Source organism: Anopheles nili, chromosome 2 (genome assembly GCF_943737925.1).
Source record: "Anopheles nili chromosome 2, idAnoNiliSN_F5_01, whole genome shotgun sequence".
Taxonomy (NCBI): domain Eukaryota; kingdom Metazoa; phylum Arthropoda; class Insecta; order Diptera; family Culicidae; genus Anopheles; species Anopheles nili.
In genome coordinates, this window is record NC_071291.1 from 6456745 (window position 1) to 6475783 (window position 19039).

A 19039-nucleotide genomic window follows, 5' to 3' on the forward strand; every position below is an offset into this window, starting at 1 on the left:
TGCGCTGTTGTACGTATGGGTGTGTGTGTGTGCGTGTGTGGGAAAATATCCCTCCACCAATGGTCCGATGATTCTTTGCCCGATGGTCGCTGCCAAAAAGTTTTTCCATCGAGATATACGCCGCCTTCTGCGCGATGATGTAACTGGTGGCGAGATTCGACCGACCAGCCGGGAAAAGCCCCCGACCCGTGCCATCCATTCGTCAGTTTCAGCTGGCCATGGGTCGTGCGGGCGGGACAATTTCGCAAAAGTTCCAGCCAGGCCTCCGCCTCACGGCAGATCGGGAGGCAACCTTGGAGGGGAAGGTTGTGTTTTTCCTGCGCGTTCAACACGAGAAAGCAACCACCACCATCATTATTATTCAATCCTGTATCCGCCTCAACGAGCGAGCTCGACGATCGGTAGGCGGAGAGTGGCGGCGTGAGCGCAAGGGTGCGAAAGGGTGGGTGGTAACATTTTCCCCGACCCGGGAACTCGACGCGCCCCGTGGCGTACGCTGTCAGGCATAAATAGCGCCGGGCCGGAAGGCTCCTCGCTGGCGCCACTGCAATCATGCAATAGGAAGGTGCATTCTTCTTGGTACTTTGGGCTTGCAGGGCGTGAACAATGGGGACTGGCCGGTGGGAACTGACACATGCAAGCCCACCATAACCACCAATACTCCCTGTGCTCTATTTCTGTGGAGTTCCAACGCGTTGGAACAAGAGCCTGACTGTCAGCGTGGTAGCGGCGATGCGCTTGCCTAGTCCTGGCCCTGTCCTGGCGCGTCCTGTGGCGCCCTGGGAAAATCGAAGAAAAATTGCAATTTCAATTGCCCGACCATTCCGTGGTGGCCTGGTCCTCCCGGGCTCTCGGTGTCAAGTTGTACCGCTCGAAGGCAGTGTTTTGCTCTTGAACGTAAGAAGAGACGCCTTAGTGTTAGATGAAGCAGAAGAGAATTAATGATCGAAATCCACTTCGCGAAATAGAAACAAGGATACTTGTAGCGCCGTCGAGTAGGTTGTTTACACTTGATTATACACTCGCGCCGTTCGGAATTTTGTCACAGCAAGAAAACGGAGTTGCATAAGAATTGCATTATTCGCTCATGCCGTCTCGCTTTCGTCTTATGGAAATTCCGCGTCCGAGAAGCGGGCGAACTATTTTTGCCTCATCCTTCGTTTTTGGTCCGATTGTGTGCTATTGGTTCGATATTAATCGTTGTACGGTGGCAGCACCACCCAAAGGATGGGACTCTGCCGCAGAAGGAGACACATTGTTTCGCTCGATTTGTTCAGCAGTGTGTGTGTCGAGTTGTCGTCCAGCTGGTAGAGAAGCATGGCCGCTTCTCGGATGCACTTGCGGAGGTTCGACAAATGCTTTTTTTTTTTTGCTCGCTGCCGTAGCTGCAACGAAAATGGATACTCCCCTTCGAAGTGCTCTGCTTTTTGCCTCCTCCATTACGCCTATTTATCATGCCTTGATCGAGAACGGGCCTTGCACGAACAAGTGCCAACAGTTCGTACGGGTGTGTGCGGCGTTCAAGGCAGGCGAAAAGGCGGAAAAATCGTTCACACGAGCAAACGTTGCTGTGTACGGTTCATAAAATCGATAAATTGAAGGTAATGCTACCAGGCATCACACCATCGCGCACTGGCCGTTGTACGGTGCGGGTCTCGGGTGAGACTATGGGGAAAGCAAATTCGTCTTGCTTGGGTGTGTATGTGCCACGTGTGTGCATGCATGCTAATCGTTCAAATGCTAAATGTGTGCGCATGGATGTTCATACGGTCATATGTTGTTTCTTCTTCATGCATGGTTCCAGCAGTAAATAGCATCGTGGTGCGAAAAATCCGCTGCAAATAGACTGCAACTTTTGCAAACAGGCGGAGTTGCGATTAAAAGTTTTTGAGTAAATTCCATTGTTTGAAACTAGATCACAAAGGATTTTTCAGCTCGCTGTTGCGTACGGTAGAAAAATATGTTGATGGGTTTCGCAGAATTTATCATCACTATTATGGAGTTTTTTATGTACTTACGTAATCCAGCGTGTGTAGTGTAGTTGTTGTGAAGCTTTCTTCCTATTTTACTTAAAAAAAAATTATCTAAAATTATGAAACTCATTTATTTGTTACTAGGAAATAGCATAAGTTTCAGAATCTCTTATGCTCCAACATTAATTGAACAGTGTAAACCACCAATAAAAACCATTATTCGTTATTACAATGTATCTGTACCTGGTTTTTCTGTATCTGAGCAACAGCACAGAATATAGTATCGTTTCGTGTCAGACCATTTTGTCTTTTAAAATTTGAAAGCTGCTCCTCTTTTTTTTATTCGACAAATTATGATTCATTGGCGCATTTTATATCTGGATTTTCTGCTTGCGCACTATCTGCGCTAACGCAAGCCGCAGTATAGCGTGAGGCGCGAAGGGCATTGCGACAGAGCGTGGTGCGCATGACGCCAAGCCGGCGCTAAAATCGCATTGACTCGCGTGTGTGCTAAACCGCGGCACTTTATCTTCATTTCGATAGTCTTTCTATCTGCTCGTGCTCTAGTAGATTAAAGGTTTTTGAGGGGGGGAAAAAAGAGAGAAACACGAAACGCAAACTCGATGAAAATACACATTCCTTTCGGGCCGCGGGCACATTGATAAATGTTTCCTAATTTGCGCGAGAAGCGTTCACCGAAGCGGGGTTGAAGTTTGGTGCAGTTCCCGAGATCGATTACGCACCTCCTGCCGGTCGAAGGTTTCACACGCATATTGATAAAAATACGGCATGATAAAGCGCACCATGGTAACGAAAACGGACATGAAGCATGCCGCGGGAGCGAGCAATTTCGGTGAGGAGTTTGTGGCAAGAGATTTCCACGGCTTCCTGAACGCTTCGGTGGTGCTCTGTTCGGTTTTCGAACTTGAGCCGGCCGGACATTACGTGTGCAGTGTGGATAGTGCGCACATCTGCCATGAATTAACGCTAGTCTCTGAACCCATTACGGTCTCGCAAGGCGTGATTCTTCCTTCCCCCAGCGATCCATTGCGGATCCGCAGAGACGGCACCTGCCAGCTGCAACTGTCCGGTAACTGGTACGATCCCGGGGTACGATCCGTGGGACCCTAAGGAGGCGAGGGCCAGCACAAACAAACGACCGGCTTTCTACGGCAGGCGAGGACGCCATCGGCCAGGCGAACCTATTTATAGGTGTACCATTTTAGACCAAAAATAAAACACCTCCTTGGCGCGGTGCGGTGCGTTAACGGGGATGAAGATCAACATGCTTCGGAAAACTGGGGGTGGTACCGTATGTCTGGCGATGCGTGAAGCTGTGCTACGATGGTGGGTGATCTCGTTCCTTCCATCCGGCGAACACTTCAAAGTTTCCTGTGTCGTCCTGTGGGGCGTAAAGTGGGAAATCGTTGTAAAGTTTCCCTTCGGGGGGGGGGGGGCACAGCTGTGCGTCGGTTGTCGTTGTATAGGAGGAAAGCGTGCACACTGGCGTGGGAAACCAATATGAATTCAGGGGAGTCTCAACACATCCAAGGTTAATCTACGCACGCAGAGGCATAAGCTAGGCGTACCGGTGACGTATTTAGTACTGGGAGCTTCTTCTCAGCAGCCGGCCGGTCGACCGGTGTTCGATTGACGTAGGTCCGATGGATGGGTTAGCGGTCTACTTTTGGCCGCTCGAATTCGGTACACAAGCGTTGTTAGTTACATCGATGACGCTGCGGCGTCGTCTTCAAAGGCCGGCCACAACGCGTGGGTAATGAACGGGAAGCTGCATGGGCACCGTGAGATGGTTTCGAAGATCGAATGGCAGCGCTATTTTTAGGTCGCTCATCATCCAACGAAAGTGTCACGGACGTTGTCCGTGCGAAGTAATAATTGGAAGCAGGTTGAGTAGCACCAGAACTGAAGGAGCCGCCGAGACAGGATGGTCATATTTTGGACACCTTCTCACCGTCACGTCGGTGGTCTCAGGGCAGCCATTGCCAGCAAAAATGATGATTTTGGTTGGGGGTTTGTTTCATTTTTAGTACGTATCTTATGCGCGCGTTTTTCACTACGCTCATCCGGTGATGTGATGTGTGTGTGTGTGTGTAGGACAACGCCATTGACGTCACGATTTTCACGACGCTGCTCAATGACTCGCGGGACCTTAAACCCATTTGTGCGTCCTTTAAGCGCATCCACGCACGATGCACGGTGCCGGAGCTTGTGGTAAAGTCGTCACCGATCGGGAAATCGATCGAAACCATCGAGTATCAGCAGGCACGGTCCAGATGCAGCTGTGCGGAACCAGCACAATCTTCGTACGGTGCCGCACTGTCCGGATTCGTCCGGTTCGTTGGAGTTCTCCGTATTATTAGCACCTTTAATGGTGCCCCCTGTATTTTCGCTGACCAACGATAACCTATAAACAGCAGCGGATCGCGGATTGCGCTTGTTTTATCCGGATGAAACCGCCATCATTGGCAAGATTGAATGATCGAATGGAATCAGTGCAATGGCGTGAGGTTAAGAGAGAGGGCGAAAAAGAGAGAGAGGGATAGAGAGATAGGGAGAAAGAGCGAAACGGAGAGTGATTATCTGGCAAGGCGGGGCAGTTTGACAAGACGCCGTGTCGTCAACGGCTGTTTCGGTTAAGCGAACCCGAGGTGGCTACGGAAGCCAGACAACACCCGAGGAGTAAAAAGGATTCTGGTTCGAACTGGTTGAAGCGGCTCTCGATCCCGCTCCATTCACATCGGTAGGAGGGAGCGGAAAAAGGGGGTCGCTTGTTTGGGGTGCTTTCGATGGTTGGTTTTGTTTTGGTTCCGTCTAGCCGTATGCGGCTCTATCTGCTGCTCGCTAGACGGAATGGCGTTGACTTGACCACACTCACGAACACCCCCACTACGCGCGAGTTTCTGACGATTATCGCAAAGCGAAAGTGGCATTTCTAGCGCCGATGATTGCACTTGCAAACGCGAGCGCGGCAGGCTTAATGCACTAATTTAAGTTTACGTAGCACACGTTTAATGTCCTGTTACGTCACCGTTACGATATGTCCAAAATCTTTGAATATTCGCTCTATGTTTTCGATGAATTGGTTTAATAGGAATGTACGATCGTGAGAAAATGACGTCATTGTATTCCTTTTAAGCTCCAATAGGTTTTTATTTTCCGATGCACGCACGTAGCAACAGGCGAGATCAATCGGTAAAGCTACTCAACATGTACGATAGGCATGAGTTCTCGCGATCTCCCACTCTTTATTTTTCGTTGGTGTTGGTCTCTCGCTCTCTCTCTCATTCATTGTTACATTGATTACGGTTGTTTGCCTTGCGGGGGATTTAATCGGCCATTTGTCGGGGTTTAACGAGATCACTGTTTAGTTTTGGGGGATTGGTCACGAACAAAAGCGAAAACGTTCGAGTTACGTTTGAGTAGCTTCATCAGGGATGGTGTTTGCGTAATCGAGATCTAAGGCTAGAATTTAAGCTGCTCGAAACATTGATCCACTTCGCGCATACATGGCATCTAAAATCCACCAGGCGCCTCCATGGTCGCGTAAGGCAAGGCTGCCGGATATCTGTGGCACGTGCGCTTTGTTACTGCAACCCGCAGATCAATTCATTCTCAAACGGCCAAACGATTGGTTGCTCATATAACCTTGCGATTTTCTGCGCTATTATTATCGACAGTCGTAAGTGATCTTTCAACATGCCTATTAGCACCAGTCGCCACCAGCGTGTGGGTCGATCTCGTGGTGGCCCCAACAGTTCGCATGCTGGTGCGATGGTGAAAATTAACTTCCCAAACAGACCCATCGATAACCCGTGGCGGTGAACGAGTGATCCTGGATGCTTATCTGACGCTCGATGTGTGGATGTACCTGCAGCCTCGCTGCAATAATGGATGGAGCCGTTGTGGGCCATCCGTTCGCCGGAGGTCGTTGTGTAGACCTTCCCAAATCCGTCCCCATCGTCCCAATCGGAACGAACGGAGGTTCGCCTTCTGTCGCTTAAACGGCTTGAGCCGGGGAATATCCAAATTGATAAAATCTAGCGCTAAATTGTCCTAAATGGTTGCCTTGCTTATGAGCCGAGCAGTTTGTGCTGCTTCAGGTCGCCAAGGAGCGGACGAGCGCAGAAACTGCCCCGTAACATGACGCTTGCAAAGAATTGAAAAAGAGACAATAAAACATGATCACTCATACATTCGGGCGTGTTGGGTTGTGCTTTAGGGCGGAAGAGCGTAGAACGGGACGGAGTGGTTGGTAGACGCCGTCCAAGACGCTCAGTAACCACCGGAAACAACCAATTCCAGTGCGTCTTGCCTTGCGGGGCCTTGGAATTGGAGCATTTCCAGCCAGTTGGATGAGGCAAGTGAATGTTTTAGTTATTTAATTTTTGCTAGGGCGGTTTTGGCGGTTCGACCGAGGCTATGGGTTGAAAATGTGGTCACTTTCATCGTGTTTTAAGCAACTTCAGAACTTCGTGTAAGAAACACGAACGATCGATCGAACGCCGGTAGTGCTTATTTTATTTTGTTCGGCATACCACGGCTACCACATATCCTTCGTCGCGTTGTGTGCTCCATAAAAAGGGTCCAACAGCAACCTTTCGCGATCGCGCCGTTGGCCTGACCTCGGACGACTTGACGGATGCGCGCGGTTTCAGTCGACCGCTAATTGACGCCAGATCCGCCCGCTCTCGTTCCAAGACGTGCCGCACGAAATCTAACACCCCTTTGGCTTATAGGTATAGGCACGGTCGCGACCGACCCAACCGCACAACATACTCCTGGCACAACACTCCCGGTCGGAAGGTCGGAAGCCGGTTGTTTATGCAAACGCGCGCCAGCCACAGATAATGCAAGCTAATTAGTGATTAGCGACGCGAGCATCGAGGGCCGTCGTCGATAGCGGATAAGGTCCAACGTTCGCTGCGCTGTCCCTAGCGCATGGATCTAGGGAGATCGTTTATCACACTTCCGAGAGTTGCGTGAGCAAAACTGATGTGCGAGAGCTATCGAGCGAGCGTTGTGAAAATCGTCACAGATCCTACACGAGCAGGCGCGCGTGCATTCGCCTGGTGTCGGCTAGTGACCGTGAAGGTTCGTTAGTACTAATTGAAAGCATGAGCGCGCTTAGCCGTGTGCCGTGCGAATGACGCTGAATATCCTGCCTGAAGCGCTCGTCTCGCACGCTGTGGGAAGATAACGACCAACCGAACGGTGCATCGCTAACAAGATCGAAGACGACGCTCGATTTCATCGCACGATAATGGTTGAAGGCGGAGGCGATCGATGCGAAATGCACGGTGCAAATGCATTGTTGAAATGCTTCTCCCATCGCATGCAAAAACTGCTTCATGGAGCTCGCGGTACACCAGGCGAGCGTTGTCGGGAAGTAATGCCGAACAAAACCACTGTTCGAGGGCACGTTTCATTAGTTACAGCTTGAGAATTGTGGGCCCGGTTGTTGGGAAGTGCGGTATCTTTTCGTGTTGTATCTCGCTGTTGCATCCGTCCTTTCTGCGCCGACCGGATGCGACGAAATGCTCAACACCGGATGGTGGCGGCTCGAAATGGTTCGTGGGTGGTTGGCTGTTGATGCACCGCCACGTCAGCGGCCGAATGGCGGGACTATTCATTTCCTTCGCCATTTCCTTAGGCCCTCCGGTGCACGGGCCTGAGGCCGATGTTTGCATGACGGCAGCATAATTGGCTCCGGAAAGCGCACCACCAGTGCCAGTGGTGGAACGAAGCGAGCGCACATCCGAAGGGGTTGAATATCCGCCACCGTATGTGGACAAAAACGGGGCAGAGCTGCTGCTGCTGCTGCTGGTGCTGCCTGCCACCGAGTGCATGTGTTGGTGGGCGCGCTTTTCTGCTACTGCAGCAGTGCTGCACTCGAGTTGCGGGACTGATTAGATAAGAGATAAGCGGGTGAAGGTGTACTTTTACTCCCATTAGTTTTACCATGTCGTTGGTTTGCAGATAAACGTGATGGCATGGGAGAGAGACGAGAGAGAGAGAGAGAAAGAGAGAAAAAAAATGAACGAGAGATGGAAGAAATATGTGCTGATGGCCTCTTTTTCTCCCGAGGTCATTACGTCAGCAGACACCGAGAGCCCTGCCATTTTGCAGCCCGTAGTGCGGTGCATTATCATTGGGTTTGTGGGAGTGCAGAAACGCCAAGATTCACCGCATTGGATAATCTCTGCTGCGTTACTTTCACATCTAATCGATGAATGTGGTCGGAAATAAGGGATTGCTTTATAAATAGTCTCTAATAAAAAGCTTCTGCTGCAAAAAAAAATGTGTAAAAGAAGGAGCTGTTTTAAGTCCAATCGTCACAGTCAGAGATTTTCCTCATCCGAGCACGATTTATTCTGTAATTTAGTTCAGATTTTGTTTGTCGAATCCAAGTTAGCTAAATTCAATTGCAATGTCCTTTTCGCGAAACGTATGCAATGCTGAATAATTGTCCTTCCCAGCACACGTCAGAAGCTTTAAATTCTCGAAAGGATGTCTCGATTCGATTCACCATCTGCGCCTCGCAATGGCCGAGATGGCCAAAAAGGATCGCCCGATGCGAGTCGCGCATGTGCTAAAGGGATGATTCCCCCCCCCCCCCCCCCACACACACACACACACACACACACACATCGTTTTGCCATTCGGGGCCAAGCTTGTAGCCGCGCGCGCATAACTACCCGCTAACTGCTCGCATCGTTTTCGTGAGGAATTGAATAATGGCCGGTGCTGATTCCGCTCAATATATGCGTATGTATATTGCATGACATGTGTCCTCGGTTTGTGCCGGTTTTCGGCCGGTGTGGCCCCACTGGTTGGCCTGAATTGCCGGCTGGATGGATACCGAACTCGCGGGGAACTTACGAACGCACGCCATGCCGGTGGTGCAGGACGCGCCAGGGAAACCAGCATAAGGAAGAATGAAGTTCTCGAGCGTGGTCAATCAGTGCCATCATCATAATTGAGACGGTTCGGTGGCAGAAAACCCCATGCGCTGTGGGGGGCTACCGTCGTCCTTTGGCGAGGTTTTGGATTTTCAACTCGCGCGCGGATCGACGGTTAAGGGGCGGTTGCGAATAATTGTACGACCAACGCGGCTAGTGACCGTGAGCGGCTGCGCGCCGTGTTAGCGGTCAGGAGACAACTTGTGAAATTCAATATTTATGTCTTCCTTGTTAGAGCGAGCGTTGGATCTCGGCTAGGTATCTCAGGCGGGGCTTTACCATGTTGAGTTTTATTGCATTAGATATGCAGAAGGCTAGGTGATGCTCTAGGGTTGAATTGAGAAGCGAGACGAGCAACCATAACCTAGTCGTGTTTGGCAATTTTGCTCGGCTTCTTAAATTGCGCGTATCACAAACACACAGCACTATACGCGTTGCGTTTGTGTTTCGCGCGTGAGATTAAGGATTACCGTGTTAAGTGGCTGCACATGCTCGACAGGGCGCGAAATCGTGTGTGGCTTTGTTTCAAGGGCTGGCCTTTCTCTAGAGCGTGTAAAATCCGACCAGACCGGGGCTTTAAGCTTTGAGCAAACAAGCAAGCAAGCTGCCAGACGTTTGATTAATTATTGCTTCATTCGGGTGGGGCTCTCCTTGTTTTGTCGATAACACCACCGGCGAACTGGAGCCGGCAGAAGCCAAGGTTTCTCAACCCGCACCCTTTTGCCCCGTCGAGGCCGCAACCAGAAACGGCTGTTTTCCTCCGCCAGTGCGCGTGATGTTAATCAACTTCGGTGCTCCACCGGGCATGATGGCACCCTGGGCGCGCTAATCAAATGACCAAGTGGAGAGCGCCTTCTACCAATAAAATAGATGCTCGAAATTTCGACCCGCCACCAATCGCCCGGCTCGGTAGGATGGGAAAACGTCGCCTCTGTTTGTCTATTGTCCGCTAAACTTGCGCCAATTTTGACATGCTTTGTTTGGTGAGCCAAACGGCGGGTGGGAGAGCAGATGATGGGGATGGGGGTCGTTCTGTTTGCCAACGATCGTGATGCTGGCGATAATATATCGCCCGCTCTGGGGTTTGTGATAATCGTTTGTTTGCCGTTTCCGACCAATCCTGGCCATCGCGAATGGGCGCAGAAGTTGTGAAAATTAGTACTGACGTGAAAATTGAGAACGTCGATCGCACCCCGTCCCAGTCCCCGACGCCGTTGTTCAGTGGTTCCGTTTTTCCATCGACTTCTTTCGTCGTATCCAGGGCAGGGAGTGCTATTGGGAGAAAAACAATCGTTTCTATTCCCAGCCAAAGCACGCTGCTGTAAGGCTGTGGGTTTTGTCAAATTTCTGAGGACGGAATTCCGGGAAATTCGCAATGCGCTAGCCTCTCCTTGTAATATATTAAAAATTCTGTTACCGAGCAGCCGAGAGTAAGACCTTAGTATGGGGGGAAACTTCCGTCCAGGGTTGTCCTTGCTGACTTCTCTTCCCCCAAAAGGATGAAGCGTGCAAATTTTGTACCGACCGCCGCCTGGTTTTACCTGCTCGTTTCGTGTTTTCCGGCCCGGAAGAGCGCCGGCAAGCGGAAATCTAATAAAACTTCTTCCAACTTCGACACCGCCCGGTAACGCCTTGTGGAACGAAGGATCAAGAGAAGGAAAAGCCCACCAACGAAGAGAGGGAAAACCTGGCCGGGAACGGAACGAATGAGATCGAAGGGATGATCCGATTGGGGTGGGCAACAACCGAAACAACACCACCCCTTCGGTTGGCCATCGGGAAATGGCATACCGGCACACCCCCCTACTCAACGGGCGGGGGAAAATCCAATTTTTAATCCCTACCTCATGACATTTGATATGTTGTTCTATAAAAAGGAACCCCCAGCGAAGACAAATAATGCGGTAAATGGAACATGCTAGCAGCGACGGCGGTGTTCGCCTGAGAAAGAGCAAGGACACAGGGTACGACAGTTTCCGATTGCCTTCTTTTTTGGGTTCATACTCTACGTGTGTGTGTATGTGTGTGTGTGTGTGTACGTTGGAAAGCAAGGAGTGGGTGCTGTGTTGTGTAAACGCGGCAATTTGTTGTATTGTGTAAGCCTATGTTGGGTGTAGAACCCATCATCGGTGGGCTGTTCTTCGTTTGCTCGTAGACTTTCTATTGCTTTCTATTCTTTTTCTTTCCACCTCCCCATCGTCTGCCTTTGTTGTCACCCTCATTGTTGCAATATAAATCTTTTTTTTTCCCGTGACTCGGCAGAAGATAGACCAAACTTACAGGAAATAAATGACTGGTTGAGATTTTTTTTTGGGGTGGTATTATCACGCTACCTTCTTGTGCAGCTGACGGAAGCAAATCGATGCCATTTTGCGGGACCATTACAAACCGCTAAAAGAAGGCTAGGATGGGGTCAGACGAGCCGATGCTATTGTGCAATCAAATGCGGATTAGGCGCGACGAGTGCGCGCTCGCCTGGCGATAAGCCGCTTTCAGTGCGATGCCTTATCCGGTTCAGTCCAAAGGAGCCTCTCGCTCGTGGCGCCTTCCTTCATAATTTATTTCTTTTCCCTGTCGCTCGATCCATCGGTTTTTTTTTCTCTCTCTCTCTCACTCGCTTCCTAGCCTCGCCGAGGGGCCGTAGTAGTACTGCTGCTACTTCTGCTGCTCGTACCACCATCACAGGTTGGCGTGTGTCTGTTGATGCACGCGAGACTCACCTGCATTCCGGTGTGTAGGGCATATGCAGAAGCTCATCGCGCTCGAAAGGTCCTGTTTAGCAGGAGCCGACTCCCCAATGTGTGTGTGTGTGTGTGTGTGTGTGACTGCGGCGGAGTAACGTCACCGAACTCGTTCTCGGAGCTTGTGAGCGGAAATTGGCTGAAAGATTATGCAATTCCTTTTAACCCGATGATGCGGTGGCTTGGTTGGGGCACTCGAGAGGGCACTCGCTGCTTTTCGGCTGTGTGCCCTTCGAAGGGACCCACTGCTGCTGCTGCTGCTGCTGGTATCCGTTTTTACCACGAGTCCTTTGGAAAGCTTTTTCGCAGCGAAAGACATTCCACATTGTTGTTTTTTTATTATTATTCGCGCTCCTTCTCGATCGAAGAGCGAGAGAGAGAGGCACTCGAAGTGACACATACATTGGCTGAGAGTGCGCTCTCGCAGTCGGTGACGGTCGCAGATTGGTGGGTAATTTCAAATAAACCTGTAAAAACCGCACCGAATGGAACCGAACCGCGCACTGATGATAAAGACCAAGGTATTGCTGACAAAATTAAAAAAAAAAACCCATGGAGCCACAGGGAGATTAGAACACGAAAGGACCTTTAGATGGCGGCTCTGCTGGTACACGTACATGCTGCCTGCCTGCCTGCCTGCTCCTGTATCACACAAATTTAGTGACGCAGTATGACGTCATACAGCAGGCGCACTCGTCGTTCGCGCGCGATTCGATGCCGTGCTCCAGAAAGCTTTCGATTGAGAGCGACAGAGAAGACACGATGGGGTGGCGGTGGGGGGGGGGGGGGGGTTGGAGGCGAAGTTGGGTGGTGAACAGGGTGGCAGAGGGAAGCAGAGAGATGAGAGCGTGATTGGGAGGAAAATTACTAAGTGACTAAAGGAAGAAAAATAAAAAGAGAACTCGCGAGAGAGAGAGATAAAGAGCGCAGAGCGCAGGGATGATTCGCAACGGAGGAAAAAGAGAGTAGGAAAACGCGAGAGAATATAAGGGTTGAAATTCGTTCTCGATTAAGTAGCACGACCACCCCACGGATGGAAGGATGTTCGCGTCCGTTTGTGGATGCTTTTGGGGGTTGTGGCAGCGATGGGGTTTTGGTCGTTTTGCTCTCGCGCTCACGCTCACGAGCGTGCGGCTCCATCGCCTTCTGCTACCATGGGCTCATACGCCCACCCCCCCCTCCCCCTCTTCCCCCTTCCCCCTTCCCCACCCAGGGCCACCCCCACCCTACCCCCCCGCGTTCGTCGACAGGCGAGCGAGGCCCCCAGGTTTCGGTTTTCGGAAGCGCTTAAACGAAAGTCGCCGCACTTGGGAACGCTCAGTTGAGCGCCGTGCCTGATCGAAGAAGGTCGCGTTTTGCTGGTGTTCTCTCGATCCGACCACAACCCTCCGGAGCAGGACTGGTCCCTCGCCCTCAGCGCGCACACTGGTGCTGGTCGTGAGCGTGTGTTCTGTTGCGGCGTGTGGCTCTTCCGTGCGCGTACGTGCGCGGTTAGCGTGAACGCGTGTGTGTGCGTGTGTGCGTACGTGTGTGTGTGTATTTGCGTGCACCCTGTGTGCGCGAGGAAGAAGCAGGAGCGAGAGCAAGCAGCAGCAGCAGCAGCAGCAAGCGAACGTGCGTGCGTGCGTGCGTACGTGCGTGCTTGTGTTTGTGCGCCGTACGCCCCAACTCTCAACGCGCGTGTGCGTGCGTGCGTACGTGTGAGTGCGTGTGTGTGGTCGTTGGCACCGCGCCCCCCCCCCCCGCATCCCACCACCCCACCAAACCCTTCTTTCGTATTGATCCATCCCGCGCGTTTGCGGAGATTAAGTTTCGCGTGAAGAAAAGCGTCCCGACTCAACGAATCAATAGGTGCGTAAAGCCCGCCCTGTAGTCCCGTGTCCCGTTTTCCACTCCCCTTTTCACCTTCGCCCGTCCCGCTGCACACTCCCCCAAACAAGTGTGCGTCTGTGCGCACGGATTTCGCTTCCCAGCGTCGCTTCTACACACTACACTACTCCTTGCGCCGCCACGGAACCTGTTCGTCCCGAATGGACAATATTAGCACACCCTCGCTTGAGACCTCGCGGTCACCCGGAAGCCAGACTCTAGCAAAAGAAAAAAGAAAAACCCCATCGTAATGCAGCAGCGCGTTACGAAAGGAGGACCCCCGTCGCCTACCGCATGCTCCACCCGCACACGCGACCTCTTTCGCTTCGCGGTGGGTGGGTGGGTGGGTGAATTCTCCGTTGCCTTGCGCAACGTTTTCGCGGGCACACAAAAAACCGTTCGATGCGTTCCGGAACGCGATCGAAGGAACCCAAGGCTCTAAGGCTGCGTTCGTCCTTGCGCGTGTGTTCGCGCGCTTGCGTGTGTGTGTGTGTGTGTGCGGTGTGTGAGTGTGCGCGCGCGGTGTGTACGTACGTGTGCATGAGTGAGAGCGCTGGTGTTTCAACTCCTGCTGGCCGACGATGGTGGCATTTCGCAAGGACATATGATCCGTTCTCGTTGGTGGCGTGCTCGTTTTAATTTTCCTTCCAAGCCACCGTCTCGCTGCCTCTTTTCCCGTCGCACCTGGTGAAATAGGAAGGGGAAGATGGGATTTTACTTTCGTGGTTTTTTCCTCCCCTTGTGGACATGGACATGTGCGCGCTCCGGATTTCGGAAGCAACGCGCCAGCCTGTGACCTCCAAAGTTGTCCTGCGGCAGAAGCATATGCTCCGTGTGATGGCCGTATGCGTGCTGTATACCTGTGTGCGATGAGATGTGAGGGACGGACGAAACGTGAAGAGCACGGCGTTACGACACACAAAAGCCTCACCAAGGAGGGCACGGCACGTGAAGACAGAGGAACTATCAGGGCAGGGAACGGTGAAAATCTGGCCCATTGTAGGAAAAGAGCGAACTCTCTCTCTCGCTCTCTTTATCTTGATATCCTTCGCATTTGGCGCGGTGATTATGGGAGATCCGTTTCCGGAGAGCTCGCCAGAAGGAGTTTGAGAGGTGAGCACTCGCGGGAAAATGAGTGCCTCTGACCACCCGAGAGGATGGGTGGTGTGCCATCATGATGGCTGATGGACGGGAGATTGATCCATCCTGTGGAAAGGACTCCGGTGAGAATGGAATAGTAGGCTGAAAAAGCACTGCTGCCAGCCCCCATCGAACACGCACACACGCCCACCGGCGCAAGGATGAGTTCTTTTTGAGCGAACCCATACAGAACAACCCACCCGAGAGCGGTCCGTCGATGTCCTTTCACCAGGCTGGAGCGTCCAGATGAGCGAGCGAACGAGAGCGAACCCGAATCAGGTGGTCGCGCACGATCCGGCAGGAATTCGAGCATGCTTTTATGTAACACACTGGCCTCCCGTTTGGCGCAGGAAGAAGGTGGTGGACGACCCGCCATGGCCGTGTTGTCGCTAGAATAGAGCGAGCACTATTATTCCTTGCGTTGCTACCGGCTGTGCACCAGTGGCTGGGACGAGCTGCCGATCACGTGGAACTGTGCTACTGCAGCGCCACATTTCTTAACGGCTGTGGCCAGCCGGGACCTTGGGCAGGCAGCAAACAGTAAGACGCAAAGGAGGGTGGTTGAAAAATAGACTCACCGGCTAATGGGCGGTGTGCTGGGTCAGTCTCCTGTTGCTTGTTGAACGCAGGCGAAAGAAAAATCGCGCTCTCGGTCGTAGGTCGGGCCAAACATGAGTTCAGAAGTGTAAAGAAAACGCCATACTAGACCACGCTTAAGAAAGGAGTTAATTGCGGTGGGAAGAAGAGGCGTGATAAATATAATTTTCCTCATTTTGACGTCGCCGGGAGATGGGGGTTTTCCTTCGGTTCGGTTCGTAGTAAATTTTTACTCGACTTTCCCCCGACGGAGTGAGAAAAACGGTTTGCGTGACATTTGCTCGTTTGCTGGTTCGGTTGTTGGTTTTATTATTTAAAATTTTTCGTTTGTCTGTTTGAGGCGACAAATTTACGACCCGTGGAGATGATGATGTGCGTGCGCGTATGGAGGAAAAACGATATCTAGAACATCACGTGTGTGCTTGTGTGCATTTGTGACGGTGTTGTTTCAGTGGTCGAGCAGCGAACAGTGTGCAAGAAGGACGAGATTGAACGTTTTACGTACGATCAGAAAGGATCTTGTGAGCTTCTCTGAAGCGCCAGCAATTGGAAGTGAAACACCACGCGCGATCTCTCGAACGTTTGTACAACGGACTTGTGCGCCAGTGCCGCCACCCGTGCTCTATCACACCGTATCATCCGCGATCTGCGATCACGTCTCTCGATTGGCTACAATTGCAACTCCTGATACTACTGCTATAACAACTACTACTACTTCAAACGTATTCCAAAGGTCATAGGAAACCCCACCGGAACCGTATGTGCCTTAAAACATGAGAACATTAAATGGAAAAGAATCAGAAACGGAAACACCTGACAGTCGCCTTGCATCATGGTGTTTCGGGAGCTTTTCAACGTATTTCATTTTAGCAGTCGAACGACATTTTACATAAAACCTACTGTTGATCAGTCAAGATCATATGATCCTGGCACGATCCAAGGAATGCCTGTCGGACGAGACATGGCTGCGAACATTAGCAGACACGCGGTTTTTTTTCCCGTCAACCCACTCGGTTTATTACTTCTTGACACTCTCTCATGTTCGCTCATTTTTTCCTCATTCTCTCCCGCTTCCAATCCAACCTGACCGGGCGGAAATGAGATACAGCAGGATGGGCCTCTTTTCCGAAACCAAGCCAAACACCTCGTGATGAAAATTTATTTTTGGGGGTTATTATTAACATTGGGGGCTGTAATTTTTTGTGTGTGTCGTCCAACCGCGAATCTTTGGCGCTGGCTGGTTGCCGCCTTAGCTACGGGACGATGAATCGTCTGTCCGCAAGGGGGCGCAAACTAGACGATGTTTTTCACTGCCCCCAGTGTTGGCCTTTCCACCAGTGTGTTTTGATTTTGCATTACATTTTCGAGCATGGCCGAATTGGTAGTTTTTCTGTGGGTCCTGCCTTTGGGTGTCCCATCTGTTACGTGTTCGAATGAATTTTTTTACGTCAGGTGAGAACTTACCATCGCGAGAAGCCCCTAACTATGGGTTATGATGTTCAAGAAGAGGATAAGATACCGATGCCTTTTCACCACGGCTAGTTCTCAATAGTTTTTGAGCGTGAGAATATACTTTTCGCTCCGGTTCCTGATGAGTACGAGGTTAAAAGTTGCGGAATAGAAAAGCAAGAGATTGTAAAGGCGTTGAGTGCTTCCTGAGCGAACATACGTCGAGAGAACGAAGAATGAGAGCCGAAGCTTCTCGCTGTCAACTATTCACGTTCGAAGCTTTTCCGTGCGCTCTTTGCTCACGTGTAAGCGGGGTAGTCTCTCTCTCAAAATTTCCACCACTCGAAGCTTCCCTAGCCGGCCTCCCCCTTGGCTGGGCGTACGGGGGCAGTGGCAAAGAAAACCGTCGCGTTGCGCAACCGCTTCGATCGACGGCGTGCTCGTGCATGGCACACGTACACGGTTGGGAGGATTCGTGCGTGGGTGTACGTGTGCATTGCTAACGTGAATCGTTAGCCCGTGCGGTGGCATTCGTTTTACTCATCATCCTTGCTGAATGTGTGTATGATTATTGGTGTGTCGTTTCATTTTTTTCTTCTTTTTTCTTCGGTTCCTTATTAAATTCCAATAGTTTCGCATCGTGTGGGTTTATTGCTTGCTTGCGAACGCAAAGGTTAACACCAAAAGGTGGTGTGTGAGTTCATACTCAACCAGGGCACAGGTATATACTACTTACAGCTGGTTGTGTATCGTATCGTCCTTCATTTTCCTCTAGGCGTTGCAACGTACAATGCCAAAGGTAGGTTTCCGTCATCGGAAAACGAACGGGAGCACGGAAGTTAAACACAAAATCTGAAAACTTTCATTTGCATATGCTAAAATTGTACTTAAAATCTTCTGGTAGGTTGTAGAGTAAATTAGGCGATGTTGTATTTAAAATTCTTTGTAACATTTTAGACAATTAAAAACGTTATAATGGTAACGATAAAACTCAGCGATAGTTTTGAAAAACCTCCATGAAACAACAGACATGTTGGTCATAGTGCATTGAGAGATGTGCACCTTACATAATCGTGCATCCTGATCCTTTGGTTGGCATCTAGATTTCTTTCAATATTTAGTGAGTCCGCGCCAGCCGATCATATCGATAAATCGATAACCAATTTAGTTGAAGCGATGACGACAGTGTGACGTGACCAGTCTGCGATGATTACATAATGTGGCGACAAAAACTTTTGATACATTTTTATTTTCAAAGTTAAAAAGATATTTCCTGTTTACTGGCGGTCTGATGAGTTCGATTGTTCCTTCGATTGAGTTAGATTTTCCCTTAGGAAACAGTATAGCTTTGAAAACAAAAATGTGTTTGTACACATTCTGTGGCTTAATAGATGTAGAGAATTATAACGTGAAAAACCCACCGGAAAACACGTGCTCTCGCTCAGCTCTAATGGCTTGTGGAATACTGTCGCTACCGGGCCCAGTGCAAAGTAGTTTCGTTCCGCCCTGAAATAAATAACAATTGCAGCCTGACAGTGAACAGCACAGCCGCCGGTAGAAGAGAAGCTTGGAGGGAAAAATCCCACCCCATCGGGTCATGGGGTGGGCCCACGCAAATTCCCCAACCGGGAAGCCGCATTCCAGCACCAATAAATCAATCACCTTGGTCCGCGAAACGATCGGCCGCCTGGTGATTCGATTCGCGACTCTGATTGAGTCGCGCACAGCGGTTCGTTTGTCGATTTCCTCTACCGCTTGTTGTGTAATGGTGAGGAGCGTGCGCTACGTTTCGTTTGATTGTGGGTCAATAATGCTGGTGAAGTAAAGCGAACGAATCGTTTGAAGAAGCGCCAAACGCATGCTGACCATGGACCGGCCAGCACCGATGGAAGTGTTACTGTTCGGACAACAGAAACACATGCGTTATTGAACATGCAGACTCTCGCTCGTTTGTGCACACTTACACACATTCCCGTGTGCGTGGATGAAGTCGCCGACATAGTCTGCCCTTGGCGGCAACAACAGCAACAGCGGTGCCGGAGGACGTGAGCAACATCAAAAAGGAGGACAACGGTTGTTCTCCTATTTTAAACGTCTCACGCTTTAGATTGGCCACGGCTCGGCAGGGTCATTGCAGGGACGTTTACTTTTTCGCACTCTCGAAAACACTTGCTTTCGGTTGCGATGGGCTGCGTGTTCGTTGTTCTTACACACAGGCATTTTCACCTTTGAAGATGACAGGCGAATATGATCCAATGGTGTACGAGGTGTGAGCTACAGAAGGTGCGAA

The 19039-nt window shown here is 50.8% G+C and overlaps 1 protein-coding gene across 2 annotated transcripts in view; it reads left to right on the forward strand.

The window, feature by feature from the left end:
• Positions 1-19039, forward strand: part of LOC128721663 (sodium/potassium-transporting ATPase subunit alpha) — a 62549-nt gene that overhangs the window by 15276 nt on the left and 28234 nt on the right. Inside the window, exon 1 of one of the 2 annotated variants that reach the window (XM_053815440.1) lies at positions 13457-13545. The exons of the other annotated variant lie outside the window; for it this stretch is intronic. The gene's annotated coding sequence lies outside the window, so the exon portion shown is untranslated. Of the gene's footprint in view, positions 1-13456; positions 13546-19039 lie in introns of those variants that run through there. 2 annotated transcript variants of the gene reach the window in all.